Genomic DNA, 15,152 nt, shown 5'->3' on the forward strand with positions numbered 1-15,152 from the left:
GTGATGCGTGCCTGTTACTTCACTGTGACGGCCCACGTCTGCCCTGGGTCCTTTGCTCTGCTCCGTGGATTGGTTTGCAATATCCCAGCAGAGTGCAAGGGGCTCCAGGGCCCGCGAGGCCGCACCTATTAGCATGTGCGTGACACAGGACCATCCGCAGAACATTTTATTGTCTTCAATTTTGTGAATTTAAACTTCTAATATCTTGTAATTTTGGCTACAATGTGTGCCGGCTGCCATTTGGAGACATTTCGTTCTAAGTCTCCACTCATCCAAGAGCAGCAAGCCTCGCACTCTGGGTCCGGGCATGCAGCTGCAGAGAAAGCGGCAATCACCGCCAGCGTCTTCCCCTTCCCAGGACAATCCCTGCACAGCTCTCCTCTGCCCTCAGACACAGACCTTTCCCCTCCTCACTTTTAGCTGATACTCTAACCCCACACGTCTCGACAAACAGGGCCACTGGAGGGGAGCTCCTCGTCTCTTCCTCGCTGGATGAGGGCGAGGGCCGTCAAGCACAGCTCTGCGGCTGCTGTACGGCGTCCACAAAGCAAAGACCCTGCTCCGCGGACCTGGCCTGTCTTCTGCTCAGGGTTCCCTGTAGGGCTGGATCATGACGGCCACCAGCATGTGTTGGCGCCAGGAGCCAGCACCTGCGAAAACAGGCCGCTAGCTGGACTCCAAACCGCGCGCCACACAATGTTCCCTTCTCCCCAGCCTGAGCAGCAGTAGCCCTTGGGAGAGCTAGCAGGTGTGAGGGTTCCCACTTCCTCCCCAGCCCAGTCTAGCAGCATCCTTCCTCAGGAGCATCCTTCCTCAGGAGCCCATGCGTGGCCTTAGTTGTGCTGCATTCCAGCAGCATTTCACCAGCAGCAGCTCCCTTCCGGACAGCAGCATCTTTCTCCTGTCTCTGATAGCACAGTGTCCGGGGTTCCTGCCCCTTCACTCTTGGCTCCTCGCGCTTATCAGCAGTATTTCCTTCTCTGTTAAACCCACAGAGAGTGGAGTGACTCAGGGCTTAGTCCTGGGTCCCTGTTTCCCCTCTTTATGCCATCTCCCTGGGCGACCTCAACCAGTTCTGCCCAAGTGCCAGTGACTCCCCAAACTCTCTCTCTAGTGCTCCGTATTCCAAGGAGCTTCCAGTTAAGAATTCCAACTGCCTACTCAGCATTTCCAATGGGTAGACTTACAGTCAATGTAAACTTAATGAGATTCCAAAAAATACATGTTATTCTACATCACATGGGCCACGCTTTTCTACACCACGTGAGCCACATTATTCTACACCACATGAGCCACGTTATTCTACACCACATGAGCCACGCTATTCTACAACATCATATTGGCCACGTTCACCCCACGCCACATGCACCATGCTCTTCTCTGTCGACACCCATATTATTCTGCATTGCATGCACCACCTTATTCTATGGCATCACGTGCACCATGCCCATCCAGTTCTCTCGTCCCTGCTCCTTCCCCTCTGGCCCACGTCTCCATCACCTGTCACCTGGACCATGGTCAGAGCTGCATCTTAGTTTCCCTGATTCCACTCTTCTCGGTGATAATCTGTCCTGTACACATAAGATAGGAGCATCTGAAAAGCAAAATTAAATTAGATGATGCCTCTCTCTGCTCAAAATCTGTCCATTGATTTCTTGACAGAGAATAAAACCAAACCCCTAGCACCATCTTGCAAAACCGCGTGATACAGGGCTGTGCAGGACCCAGGCTGCGCAGGTGATAGATGGCGGCTCCGGGGGTGCTGCTCCCGCAGCTGCATTGTGAACCAGGCAGGAGTGGGGGACCCCACGCCCCTCTCCAGCAGGAGGGGCCAGGTGTCTGGTCACTTGCTGTCATCCCACCTCATTTAAAATCTCAGTAATACTTATTGTGACCAAATGTCCTTGTCTGTTTTATTTGTTTGTTGTTCGTTAGCCCAGAAGTGGAGGCAGAGGAACTGTGGTTTATCTAAGACAGGGTGAGCCACGGAGTGGCCCTGCTCCTCTCCTGCATGGGGTTTCTCCCCAGTCACCACACACACTAGAGTGATTTCATGTCTCTTGGGGCACTTGCTCTTGTCCTGGTGAGGAGCATCTAACTAGCAAGCCCAGGTCACCTGTCAGTTCCTGCTTTCCGCAAGTGGTACATGGGCACCGCCCATCCAGACCACACCCTCCCGTGTACTCCCCAGAGAGAACGGGAAGGAGGAGAATGGTGCGTGTCCGCTTCTGAGCTCGCTGTAGGGAGCAGGAGCTTGTGAGGGCAGCAGCCCCCGTGGTGTTGCCACAGCCACCAAGGAGAGAGAGGATGGTGCCGTGAGCCCCTAGGGTGTCCACCTGCGAGGACAGGACCCTCCCCACGGGGCAGCCTCTCCCCCCACAAGCTCATCATCTGCTGAGGTTGTGCGAACTCGCCGCCCGGCCTCCTGCCTCCTAGCCTGAGCAGGGTCTACAATCCTTGACCCATCGTGCTGAACGAGCCTCGGAATCTGGGCTGCACTGTCTGTTGTACACACGGCTGAGGTTGCACTGGGTGGAGTCTCCATGCCCCACCGGTCCCAGGCTGGGCTCCCCTGGCCTCAATCCCATCGGTCACACTTGGCCCCTTATTCTACTGCCGCGGAGAAGGAAGCTTGAGAACTGGGCTCCCTTGTCCAGGGCAATAGCGAAAACCGGCACCAGGGGCTTGGGCGGGGTCAGAGGGTCCCTGGGCTCGGGTGGGGTCAGAGGTTCCTGGGCTTGCTCCTCCTCTCCTCCCAGGCTGGGTGCTTGGGGTGGGGAATGTCACAGAGGGTGAAGCCCAGCTGTGGAGCAGCACCAGGATGTAGAGACTCCGCCAGCATCCAGTGTCACTCCTGTCCCCACTTCAGAGTCCTCGGCCCCTGGCCCAGCCCTGTCCTGTCCACGTCCCTCCTACCGAGGTTGGGGGACGGGGAGGGCGTGCTCAAGGCCGCTGTGTGCTCCTGTGGGGGCTGCAGCTGGGACCTCGCATCAATCATCCTTCACTGAGCGCCTCGTGCTGATGGAAATGTGAATTAATTCATTTGGAATTAATGAATAAGCTAGAGCTGTGGTCTATGCCGATTTCTGGGCATGGCATCTGGACAGATCTTTCTTCCAGCCAGCTCCAAAAATAACCACCCTGAATACAACTGGGCCTTTCAGAGAAGCCCTCGGAGGCATCTTCTGCAGCTTCAGAGAGTCCCAGCACTAATTGTAAAAGCAGAACAGACGCCTCGTGGGCTGCCGACTGATGCCTTTGACAGTGGCACACAAGCAACACCGAGCTCAGCACAAGACACACAGGGGGCGCCTTGCACTGAAAACGCGAGCATCACCTCGTCGTTTGATGTCGATGGTCGATGTGGAGTTTCTGAAAGCCTCGTCAACATCATTGACTCCGTGTTGGGAAACACCTTTCCTCTGAAGCATAAGCCAGTGGCAAGCATTTCATCATTTGGTGTACACATGAGAAACAGGCGAAGCAAGTCCACACTCAGAGCTGGAAACTCGAGGGGTTGCACATGCAGAACAAGCCTCCCAACAGCAGCACCTCATTTTCAGAGCAGCAGGCACAACACCGGATCCCCAAGTTTCCTCTTCAAGTCACATGAACACGACCGTTGCTGTCATTTATGAACCAGGAACACAGGTGTCAGGGAGGGTCAATGCAGGGTCAATTGGCTGCAGGCGGTCCTGTCCAGCCCGGCAGGTCGAGCCCTGGGGCCTCACCTCTCCACCCTCTCTGTGTGTGCTCACTTCCTTGCCTCTCTGTCATCCACAGGTGGGGAGGGAAGGCGGTCTCATGGGAAATGACGCTCTGCCACTGCAAAGCCTGGTCAACCCTTGCTCAGCCATTCCAAAGCTTTCTCTCAGCAGCAAGAGCTCCCTAACCATCCCCTGCCGAGCTGGAGCTGTGTGCTGGGGCCTGAGTCCCGGCTTCCATTCTTCTAGGCCTTCTGGGGTTTAGAAGTCACTTTTCTTCCTTAGCAAAGCCTGACCTGCAATATCATTGTTTCTCTGTAAGTTATAAAAATCCTATTTTGGAAGTTTCAAGGAATGCCTCAGGCTAGGTTGCAGCTGGTCCTAAGGGAAGTTTGAAAAGGAAAAGCACACTCATCTCTCTGAGAAACACCTCCCTATGCTGGGAAATGTGAAAGCAGGTGGGACACCAGTCATCTTAGTACATCACATCATCACTGCTGTGAATGTGTGGGACATCAATCATCTTACCACACCACATCGTCACTGCTGCGAATGTGTGGGACATCAATCATCTCAGCACATCACATCATCACTGCCGCGAATGTGTGGGACACCAATCCTCTTACCATATCACATCGTCACTGCGTGAATGTGTGGGACAAGACACCAATCATCTTACCAAATCACACTGTCACTGCTGCGAATGTGTGGGACACCCATCATCTTAGCACATTGCATCGTCACTGCCACAATGTGTGGACACCAGTCATCTTAATATATCACATCATCACAGCCACGAATGTTTTTCTGAATACATCACACATTTGACTCCATAAAATCTGTTTTCTAATCTACTTTTTAACTTAGTATGTTGGCCTCAACTTTGCACTTTATTTTTCTTCTGCTGACATAAATCGTGACTGTGTGGTGTTCTCCTCTTTGGAGGTACCTTCAGTGAAGCTCCATTGAAGGGCTCTGTGGGTCAGTGTGTGCTGTGGTCGGGGTGTGGACGTCAGTGCACCCAGGCATGAGTCAACCCACACAGAGCACAGGGTACGTTCATGGGGACCACTCCATCGCATCTAGCAGGGCTTTTTGTGTGGCTGTGTATTTAAGATCAATACTTTCTTAGCATTGATTTTCTCTTCTCTACATGAAAACACTATGAGGCTCCCATTTGACTGCAAATCCTAAGTGCTCAGAAAGTTCTAGAATGTGTCTTCCCTGGCATTCCCCTAGAAACAAGGCTCAGTACTTCAGTGCCCTACATAGAACTCCCTCAGATTTGTACACTCTTAAATGACAGGTGCTCATGGTCCAGGCAGGAGGTTTATCCATGGATGGTGTGACATCAGGAATGAGGAGGGCAGAGGTGGCAGGGACTGCACGTGTGTCCAGCCCAGAGGGCCAGAAAGCCTTGCCTGGTGCAGTGGAATGAATTGTTCCTCATACCATCCATATGCTGAAGTCCTAGCCCCTGAAACCTGTGAATCTGTTCTTATTTGTAAATATGGTCATTGCAATTACAATTAAGATGCAAATTATGTCCAGCATGGTGGCTCACACCTGTAATCCCAGCACTTTGGGAGGCCGAGGTGGGTGGATCACCTGAGGTCAGGAGTTTGAGACCAGCCTGGCCAACATGGTGAAACCCTGTTGCTACTAAAAATCCAAAAATTAGCCAGGCATGGTGGCAGGCACCTGTGATCCCAGCTACTCAGAAGGCTGAGGCAGGAGAATCGCTTGAACCCGGGAGGTGGAGGTTGCAGTGAGCAGAGATTGTGCCACCAAACTTCAGCCTGGGTGACAGAGCAAGACTCTGTCTCAACAAAAAAAAATGATGTAAGTTAAGATGAGGTCACAGTGGGGTAGGTGGCCCTTAGTGCAATATGAGAGTGTCCTTATAATAAGAGGGCTGACCTGAGAGGGGAGCACTGTGGGACACACAGAGGGAGAACAGCCAGGTCCTGATGGGAGCAGAGAGTGCAGGCCCTGTCTCCATAGAAGCCAGAAATGCCACGAAGAGCTGGAGACCACCACGTCTCAGACTGCTCAGGCAGCTCTGAAAATAGACTCTGCGGCCAATCAGCAGCAGACATTTACCCACCACGGTTCTGGAGGCTGGCACTCCAAGGTCAGGGCCGGAGGCTGGCAGTCCAAGGTCAGGGCCGGAGGCTGGCACTCCAAGGTCAGGGCCGGAGGCTGGCACTCCAAGGTCAGGGCCGGAGGCTGGCAGTCCAAGGTCAGGGCAGGTTCAGTGTGTGGTGAGCGCTGCTTCCTAGTGTCATCTTCCCACAGTGCCCTTACATGGTAGAAGGGGTGAGGAGCCCTCTGGGCCTCATGTAGGACATTACATAAGGGCACTCACCCTGCCCATGAGGCTCCACCCTCAAGAAACCAGCCCTTCCCAAAGGCCCCTCCTAATGCCGTCACCTTGGGAAGGGGAGAACTTCAACACGGTAATTTGGAGGGACACAAACTCTCAGCATATTGTATCCCAGAAGATGAGAGAGAAAGTTCGGCCGCCACCTGGGTTCTGAACTTCTAGCTCCAGCGCCGCAGGCAATGAGTCTCTTGCTTGAAGCCCCAGGTCGTGTCCTCTGCAGCAGCCCAGGACACACAGCTGGGAACACACATGTTCTGAAGGACAGACAGGCCCATGAAGTCCCGGGAGTTGGGGCTCCTGCAAGGCTGCAGTGAGGGGCCCTCCAGGGCTCTGCAGGGGCTGGTAGAGGTGAACCTAGCGTGTGTGGACAGAGGAACCCACAGATGCTTGCTAGACCCTTGGCTACTCATGACAATTGGCTACGGCCTGGTCCTTGGTTTGGGGTTTGGAAATCCATCACTGAAGATACACCTGCAAGCCTGCATGAAGGAGACAGCAGGTGCCAGATGAACAAGTCACCACGGAGACCCACCAGCTCACCCAGCCGCTCGGCAATCCCAGATCCCAGTGGCGCCAGTGGTGTGCATGTGGACACCTGAGCAGCAAGCCTGAGCATGGAAGGTAGGAGCGCGTGCCGGGTGCAGGGTGCTCCATGCTCACCCGAGGGGCACGGCTCTGAGCATGGAAGGTAGGAGCGCGTGCCGGGTGCAGGGTGCTCCATGCTCACCCGAGGGGCACGGCTCTGAGCATGGAAGGTAGGAGCGCGTGCCGGGTGCAGGGTGCTCCATGCTCACCCGAGGGGCACGGCTCTGAGCATGGAAGGTAGGAGCGCGTGCCGGGTGCAGGGTGCTCCATGCTCACCCGAGGGGCACGGCTCTGAGCATGGAAGGTAGGAGCGCGTGCCGGGTGCAGGGTGCTCCATGCTCACCCGAGGGGCACGGCTCTGAGCATGGAAGGTAGGAGCATGTGCTGGGTGCAGGGTGCTCCATGCTCACCCGAGGGGCACGGCTCTGAGCATGGAAGGTAGGAGCGCGTGCCGGGTGCAGGGTGCTCCATGCTCACCCGAGGGGCACGGCTCTGAGCATGGAAGGTAGGAGCATGTGCTGGGTGCAGGGTGCTCCATGCTCACCCGAGGGGCACGGCTCTGAGCATGGAAGGTAGGAGCGCGTGCCGGGTGCAGGGTGCTCCATGCTCACCGGAGGGGCACGGCTGGGGAGAACCGGGGTGAGGTCTAGAGTCTTGCAGATGCAGCCAGCCCTGCTTCCTCGCAGAGCCACAGCCTCCCAGGCAGGCATCTCTGGCACCTTCCATTCCGGCTCATGTTCCTCCTTCTCCCTCTGGTCCCGCCCAACTCATTCTCTCTGTCTCTGCCTTTGACTCACATTCCTTGAGGCACAATTCCAAGGCTTCCTGGATGACAGTCACCATGAACTCCATCTTCCTTACCAGCTGTTTCCTCCCCCATGCTCCCACTCTGGCCACCATCTTGCCCAACCCACTGCCTGTGGCCATGCCTTTGTGGAGAAGAGGAGGGGCTGGCTTGGATGGAAGGGCATCTCCTGTCCCCGTGTGTCCTGGAATGCTCATGTGCATGTCTGGGCCCTCAAAATGAGCCTGAAAATGGACCCATGATCTTTCTGCTGAACATTCCCATTCCCCTTCCCTATTTCAGGAGGCAGCAACTCCGTCCTTCCAAACATGCAGGACAAAGTTTTGGAGTCCTCTTTGAGTTGCCGCTTCACACCCCATCACGAGTTTCATGGGCTCTGCCCACCTGCAAAACATACCCTAATTTAGGCCACCGGCTCTACCTCCATCCCAAACGCCCTCATCGACACTGTCACCACCTTGTGCTTGGACTAGTGCGGTGGCCTCCCAACCAGTATCCATTTCCATTCTCACCTGCTGCCTTCATCATCCACAAATACATATTACAACAGGGAACTCGATGTGCCTTTTCCTCATTTGCAAGAATTTTCAAAGTCTTTAGATAAATGACTGTTATGGTTTGAACTGTGTCTGCCCCCAAAAAGCATATGTTGGCGTCCTAACCCCCAGTATCTTGGAATGTGACTCTACTTGAAAATAGGGTTGCTACAGTGGTGATTATGTTAGAGAGTGATCATTAGGGTGGCCCTAAACCGATATGACTGGTGTTCTCATAAGAAGGAGCAATCTGGACATAGAGACAGACAGACACAGAGGGGAAGACGGCCGCCTGCAGGCTACGGAGAGAGGCCCGGAGCACACCCTTCCCCGGCTCCTTCAGAGAACCCACAGCCCTGCGGCACCTTAATCTCAGACGTCAGACCTCCAGGCCCGAGAGACAACAAATTCCTGCTGTTTAGGTCACCCAGGCTGTGGTTCTTAATTATGGCAGCCCTCGAAAACTTATACAAAGACAGCATATTTTAACTTAACAAAAAAAATGATGCACCTCAAATAAGGAGTACACCCACAGAACTAACGCTGCCAGCAACCCCAGCACCTGATCATGTTCATAACGATGGCGACCATTTATGGAGCACGTCCTCTACGTCTGCTAGTGCAGACACCTTGGCATTAACGCGGGCGGGCCAGGTAATGACACCCCCAATCCACACGGAGCAGGCCAGACCGCCAGGAGCCAGGGGGTCACCTGGATTCATGCAGCGCGTCAGCCTAAAACCGGGATCCACCCAAGCTGCCCCGCTCAGGATTAACCACGCAAGACGCCGCCGCCTGGGACTGGCATGGGAAATGTTTCCTTCCGTGACTGGAAAACTCTGTTCGTTTATAAAAATGGTATGAAAACTTGATAGGAAAACTGGACAAAATGCACTTCCCTTCAATGATGAAAAGAATAAAGTTCTGACGGCTTCTCATGTGCTCGCATTTTTATATGGCTGGAGCCTCCTATAACCGCTATTCCCCATTCTTTTCTAATCTCAATCTCCTATTCTCTATTCAGCCTTTGTACTCTGCTATTTTACACATTTTTATAGTATTTGCCATCTTATAAAATCCCTTTCTTGTTGAGATATCCAAAACAATTATCCTAATGTCTGCACTATATTCTAAGTTGCAACAACCCAGAATTTGCTGAGTCTTCTTCTACAGATGCGCAAGCTGGGCCCGTTTTCCGGGATCCCACACAACGCTGCTGTCGGCATCTATGATTGTGTGGGAACTGAAGCCAAGAGCTCACACTGATGAGGCGGAGGACAAAAGTGCCCAGGACTCTGGGGACCTTCAGCACAGCCTGAGCTCGGAACGGTCGGCCCCTCCCTTGAACTGACTCGTTGCCTGGTATCTGGGTCTGCCCTTGCTGTGTGCATCAACCCGGGGCACAAGAATGAGAGGGTGACCCCGGACCTGAGCACGAGCACGCTGTGCGTCTAGCATCTAAGTCCACACAGTGCTTGGCCTCTGTGTTCTCACCTCCCTTTTCTTTCTTCTTTTTATTTCTTAAATCAACTAAAATTTAGTTAATTAAGCACAAAGTTACTTACACATTTGCCTACAGCCACAGTAAATACAGTTCTTGGCATAAAGATAAGGCCTTTAGGATTTAAAGCCTCCCTACCTGCAAGATTACATATATAAAACTCCTACTATTTTTATATCATAGTGGATGAGTTAATGAAATTAAAATAGTTATACTATCTAGAATAAAATAAAATGGAAACAATTTATTCATAAGATTCACATTTAAATCATCCTTATTTACAAAATACTATCCTAAGAATTATAATTCCATTAAGTTTCAATTTGAGCAAAAGTGTAATCACTTAAGTAACAGCAGTTACTTAAACTGAAAATGAGATCAGTCAAGATGACTTTTGAAGAGAGCGAAAATATTGTCAGATGTCTTGCTGTGGTTCTGGATGTTCAGTAGCAGGCTCATTTGAAGGCGGACTGAGCCCTGAAGGGAACTCACTTCAACCTTCAGAATGTGGGTGTGGGGGGAAATCCAGGTCTTGGGGGAGGGTAAGGAGGAAAACCACTCGGTGGATAGACGTTTCTCATTGCAAATGAAGCATGTCGTCGAACTGGGAAATCCCTTGGTGGAAAATAACTGGAGAAGCTCCAAACCTGGTTCCTGGAGGAGGTGGGGGAAAGGAGGTCCTCTTCTCATGAACCGGTCCCTTGTATCCACTTGAAACAATGGGCCTCTGATTGGGGCAAGAGGTGGAGGAATAAAGCCAGGGCCAGTTGCTTCATTTTCAGCAGGGAGAGAAGAATTAGGCATATTTAAATTACCAAGATCATCTTTGGTGTCATTTCTACTGGATTGCATTTCTGAAGGCATTGACCCACCCATTTTATCCAAAGGAGGCATATTAAAACTTCTGAGTTCTGCTGGTCCAGAGAGTCTAGCAGAGTTAGAATAAAATCTGTCTTGCCTTTGTGGAGGAAGAGCTGAATCAGGATATGACTGTCCTGGTGGTGGAAACGTCATCCTACAGTCCTGTTCCCACGGAGGTGACAGGGATCCAGTGTCAGAAGGAGACCTGTGAGGATGGGTTAACCTCTCACAGCTTGATTCTCCCCTTTCCTTGGTAATCTGATGGTCCAGAGGATTCCCTGGGCCTCTTGAGCCTCTTCCTTCTCCCCCAGGAGGCAAAGGTGAGAGTCTGAGTGGACCCTCCAACAGAGTTGCGGGAGAGAGAAAAGCTCTCGTTTCAGGTGAAGGCCGACCCAATGGTGAGGGACCATGTGGGGAATGCCCTCTGCCAAAGGCCGTATTTGGAACATCAAGCGCATAAGGATCTTTTTTTGGAAGTTTTATTTTATACTCTGTTTCAGCTAATTTTTGTCTGTTGTGAGCATTTTCTTTACTTAAATCGTCCAGGTTTCTTTCAGCAGCCCAAGCTGCCAACCAGTTATGATGTGCTTTTTTCTCATGGGAAATAATCTTCCTTTGATAAAAATGAATAGTTCTCTCAAATTCTTCAAGATTTTGGCTCGCTGTCTGTAGGTCTCCAGCTCCTTAGTGGCATGGCTGATCATTTCGTCTACTGTAGAAAGTTTCTCTTCTTTCTCTAACCGGTAATTTTCCTCTACTATTAATTTCCTGTAGAGTTTCATTTCATTTTCTTTATATAATTCAGTCATTACTTTAAGTTTCTGTTGAAGCTTCTGATTCTCACTTTCAAAATGTGTGTTTTCTGACTGCAAAGATGCTTGTTCAGTCTGAAGATTTTTAATATGCTCTGTAAGCTCTTACTTTGTTTTATCAACTTCAGATAACTGACTATAAATTTGGTTTCTTTCTCCTTCTAAGGTTTTTAAAGAAGCATTTAACTTAGCAGCATGAATCAGCTTCTTCGAAGCTCCTTTTGAGGGATCATCTAAGTGAGCATCATCTTCCCATTCACTGTTCACTTCTAATTTTAAGTTACCATCATCCATTGTCTTCTCCAAGCCTCACAGCCCAATCTTTCATCTTTAGCAAGTGTTCAGTCAGAGTCTTCATGTGATTTTCTTTATCATTTAGAACTTGTTCTGCGTGTACTTTGGAGTCTTCAAATGTTCTTTTCTGTTTATTAAGTTCACTCACTTCTTCTTTCCATACTTCAGCTTCTTGCAAAAGCTGTTTCTGGTTTTCCTGAAGTTGAGAATTTTCATTCAAAGCATCTTTTATTGCTATCTTCAATCGTTCTCCGTTCATTTGAAATGTCTTGAAGGTCATTTTGGCTTCAGCTATTTGTGATTTGAGGGGTTTTGACTCATCTTCCAGCGACTGTATCCTTTTGGAAATATCTGCTATCAATTCATCTCGTTCAGAACGTTTAGATTTCTCTTCTTTAACTCTTTTTCTAGACAGAGTATTTCATGCTCAAGCTCAGCATTTGACCTGTTCAGCTTTTCACAGGTTGCCTGCAAACTTTGTGCTTCTGCTGCCGCCTTCTCAAAGCTGGCATCCTCTAAGGATGACTCTACCTCATAGCCTTCATACTCTTTTTGAACGAGGCTAAATTTTTCAAGTAGTTTACATTTTTCTTCAATTAGTCCAGAAAGCGCTACAGCAAGCTTTTTCTCTTCTCACATAAAGCCGACTCCTAACCGATCTAAAACTTCTCCCCCAAAAAAAGGGAACAGCAAAAAATCCAACAACAGCTGCGTGTATCACCAATTCCCATGGAAAACCGTAAGGATGAGAATCCGGTCTCGTACCGTCAGGCGGTGCTGCCACAACCCTGCGTCGCAACTCCAGGACCAGCCCCAAGCATGGCTGAGGGGTAGCCCTAGGGTCCTCTGTAGCGCCAAGGCTGCTCTGGCGGTGCTGCAGTAACCCCAGCCACAACAAGCGGCGGAGAACACGCAGCATTCCATCCGGAACCCAGATCCCCACCTGGCAAGTGGAGCGAACCACTGCGGTGCCAGCTGCGGGGGAGCTGGGGAACGTGGGCACCCACAGGTCTCACAGGCCCACGTTGCCCACCCCGGCCCCCTTGTTACGCTTTACATCCTGAGGCAGCACTAAAATCTATATTTTAAAACAATACCACAGGGAGAGAAAGACTAAGGTGACCCAGCATCCCAGCTATGCCCACCCCCAAGCTGACACCCTAGCTAAATGTAGCCTTGTGCATGAGCCCAGGTGAGACCAGCAGAAGAACCTCCCAGCTGACAGAATGATAAAGAATAACAAATCACCATTTTAAGTCACTAAGCTTTGGGGTCATTTGTTATGCAGCAATGGCTAACTGAAACACCTGCCCCCTTATCACTTTGGTGTTTCAGTATCTGTGGTCTGAAATCATTAATTTGGGTGCTTGGCCTTTCTCCTTTGACTGCCCACTCCTGCCCAGGGACATTTATTCTTGAAGGCAGAAACTCATGCCTGCTTTATCTCTGGCCATATTTCAGCAGCTGACAGGAGAGGATTGCCCTGTGCCCACAGCCTGAGACCTGATGACACCACTGTGACCTTGAGCATGGATGAATGTCCAAAACCTCTGGCCTTACCACATGCTTGGCCCTGAGAGATTTCTCAGCACAAACAGCGCCAGGAGATGACGTGACATGGGTGGGGAACGGAGAGGAGTGCTCATCTGGAAGGAAGGGCCTTAGAAACCCAGTCCGCAGCTGTGGCTTATGATTCCTCAGGGACAGGAGATTGTCCGCTTGCTGGACTGGGAGCACAACTGTCACTCCTCCCCGGCCACTGTGACCCCATCGCAGCTCTGCAGACGCCGGGCTTCGCCCCTCTGTGTTTGCATTAAGCACAAATTGTCCCGACTCAGCAGTGGGGGTTCTGAATCCAGCAACTCACTGATGTTGACCTTTGAACTGAGGGGATCAGTGCTAGTTAACCCCAAGAAGGGTCTCAAATGAAGCATTAAAGTTCTCCCCTTTCTATCCAAAGCTGATAGAAAGATAGATGGATAGATAGATGATAGATAGATAGATAAATAGATAGATAGATAGATAGGATAATTTGCTTCTAAGTTTTTCTTTTTCTCCTCTTATTTATTTTCTTCTTCATTTTAGTTATAACATGCCTGTTCATCTTAATCTAATTTTCACTTCCTATATCCTTGTTTTTGACCATCTGGTAAATCAGCAAATGCCGATTAAAGAGCTGATTCTAGGGAAGACTGAGCAACCACTCCAAGAGCAATGTCATCCATTGAGGGCTGATCCAGGGAAGACTGAGCAATCACTCCAAGAGTGATACCATCCATGGAGGGCTGATCCAGGGAAGACTGAGCGATCACTTCAACAGCAATGCCCTCCATGGAGGGCTGATTCTAGGGAAGACTGAACGATCACTCCAAGAGTGACGCCATCCATGCAGGGCTGATCCAGGGAAGACTGAGCGATCACTCCAAGAGTGATACCATCCATGGAGGGCTGATCCAGGGAAGACTGAACGATCACTCCAAGAGTGAACCACCCATGGAGGGCTGATCCAGGGAAGACTGAGCGATCACTCCAAGAGTGATGCCATCCATTGAGGGCTGATCCAGGGAAGACTGAGCGATCACTCCAAGAGTGATGCCCTCCATGGAGGTGATGGGGCAGGATGGAACTAAAGCACGGTAAGTAATAGCAGGGGAGGCTGGACAAGGTGTCTATGGATTGACAGCATTCTGTGGTATTTGCATTGCATGAAAGAAGAAAAAAATTGTTATAAATTTAAACTTTCTTAAGACAAATATGTGTTTCAAAATATGTAAAAACAACTCCTGAAATAAAAGAAATAAAATATATACTTCTCCAACTAGTAGAGAGAATAAAAAGAATTTAAGAAATTACAATCAAACTCACATGGGCAAAACGAAGAAAAAGTATGATAATGAGCAAACATAAAATAGGTATTAGAAATAAATTTAAATAAATGCAATGATTGTTAATGAATCTAACTAGTTATTAAAGTGTGAGAGAGAGACACACTTAAAACACAGTATCACGGAAAGGCTGAATGTAAAGGGATATGAGCAGAGCTAACAGGAAAATACAAAAGCCAAAGAGAGGGCGTTATAACAACATGACAGGCTGGACTGAATTTAGAGAAAGAAGCATTATTAGGGACATAAACCGCCAACGTGTAATGATAAAAAGAGCCATTCAGGGAAAAAAAAAAAAAAAAGCACTTCTAAAGTACAGACCTAACAAGACAGTATTCAACTATATAAAGCAAAAAAGGATAACATTCAAAGAAAAATGCACAAATCTAGAATCATAACCACATATTTCATCATACCTGCAAGCAGACAATAAAAATGTACACACACAAAGGAAGTGAAGGGCTCACTTTTTCATAAATGCGGTTGAAACCCTGCCAGCAACAGCAACAACAGGGAGAGTCTCTGAAAACTTACCCCAGGAGATTACAAGGGAAGTCTCAACAAACACAAGAACCACAAAACTACAAGAATCATCAGCGTCTAGTCTAGAGTGTTTGACCTCACAATAAATTAGAAAATAATAACAAAAAGACAATTCACCAAAATCCCTTCAGTTTGGAAGTTTACAAAGACCTTTTAAATAATTTATGGTCAAATTAGAAAGAATAATGAAAGTACCAAAAAAATAGTAATTAATACCAACAAAAACACGCTATACCAAAG

General features: G+C 49.7%; 1 pseudogene; it reads right to left on the reverse strand.

Annotated features, from left to right (window-relative positions):
• Positions 1-11,204: 11,204 nt before the first annotated feature.
• LOC134733950 (cTAGE family member 2-like) lies at positions 11,205-13,817 on the reverse strand (annotated as a pseudogene).
• Between the last annotated feature and the right edge of the window lie 1,335 nt (positions 13,818-15,152).

Source organism: Symphalangus syndactylus, chromosome 2, assembly GCF_028878055.3.
Source record: "Symphalangus syndactylus isolate Jambi chromosome 2, NHGRI_mSymSyn1-v2.1_pri, whole genome shotgun sequence".
Classification (NCBI taxonomy): Eukaryota; Metazoa; Chordata; class Mammalia; order Primates; family Hylobatidae; genus Symphalangus; species Symphalangus syndactylus.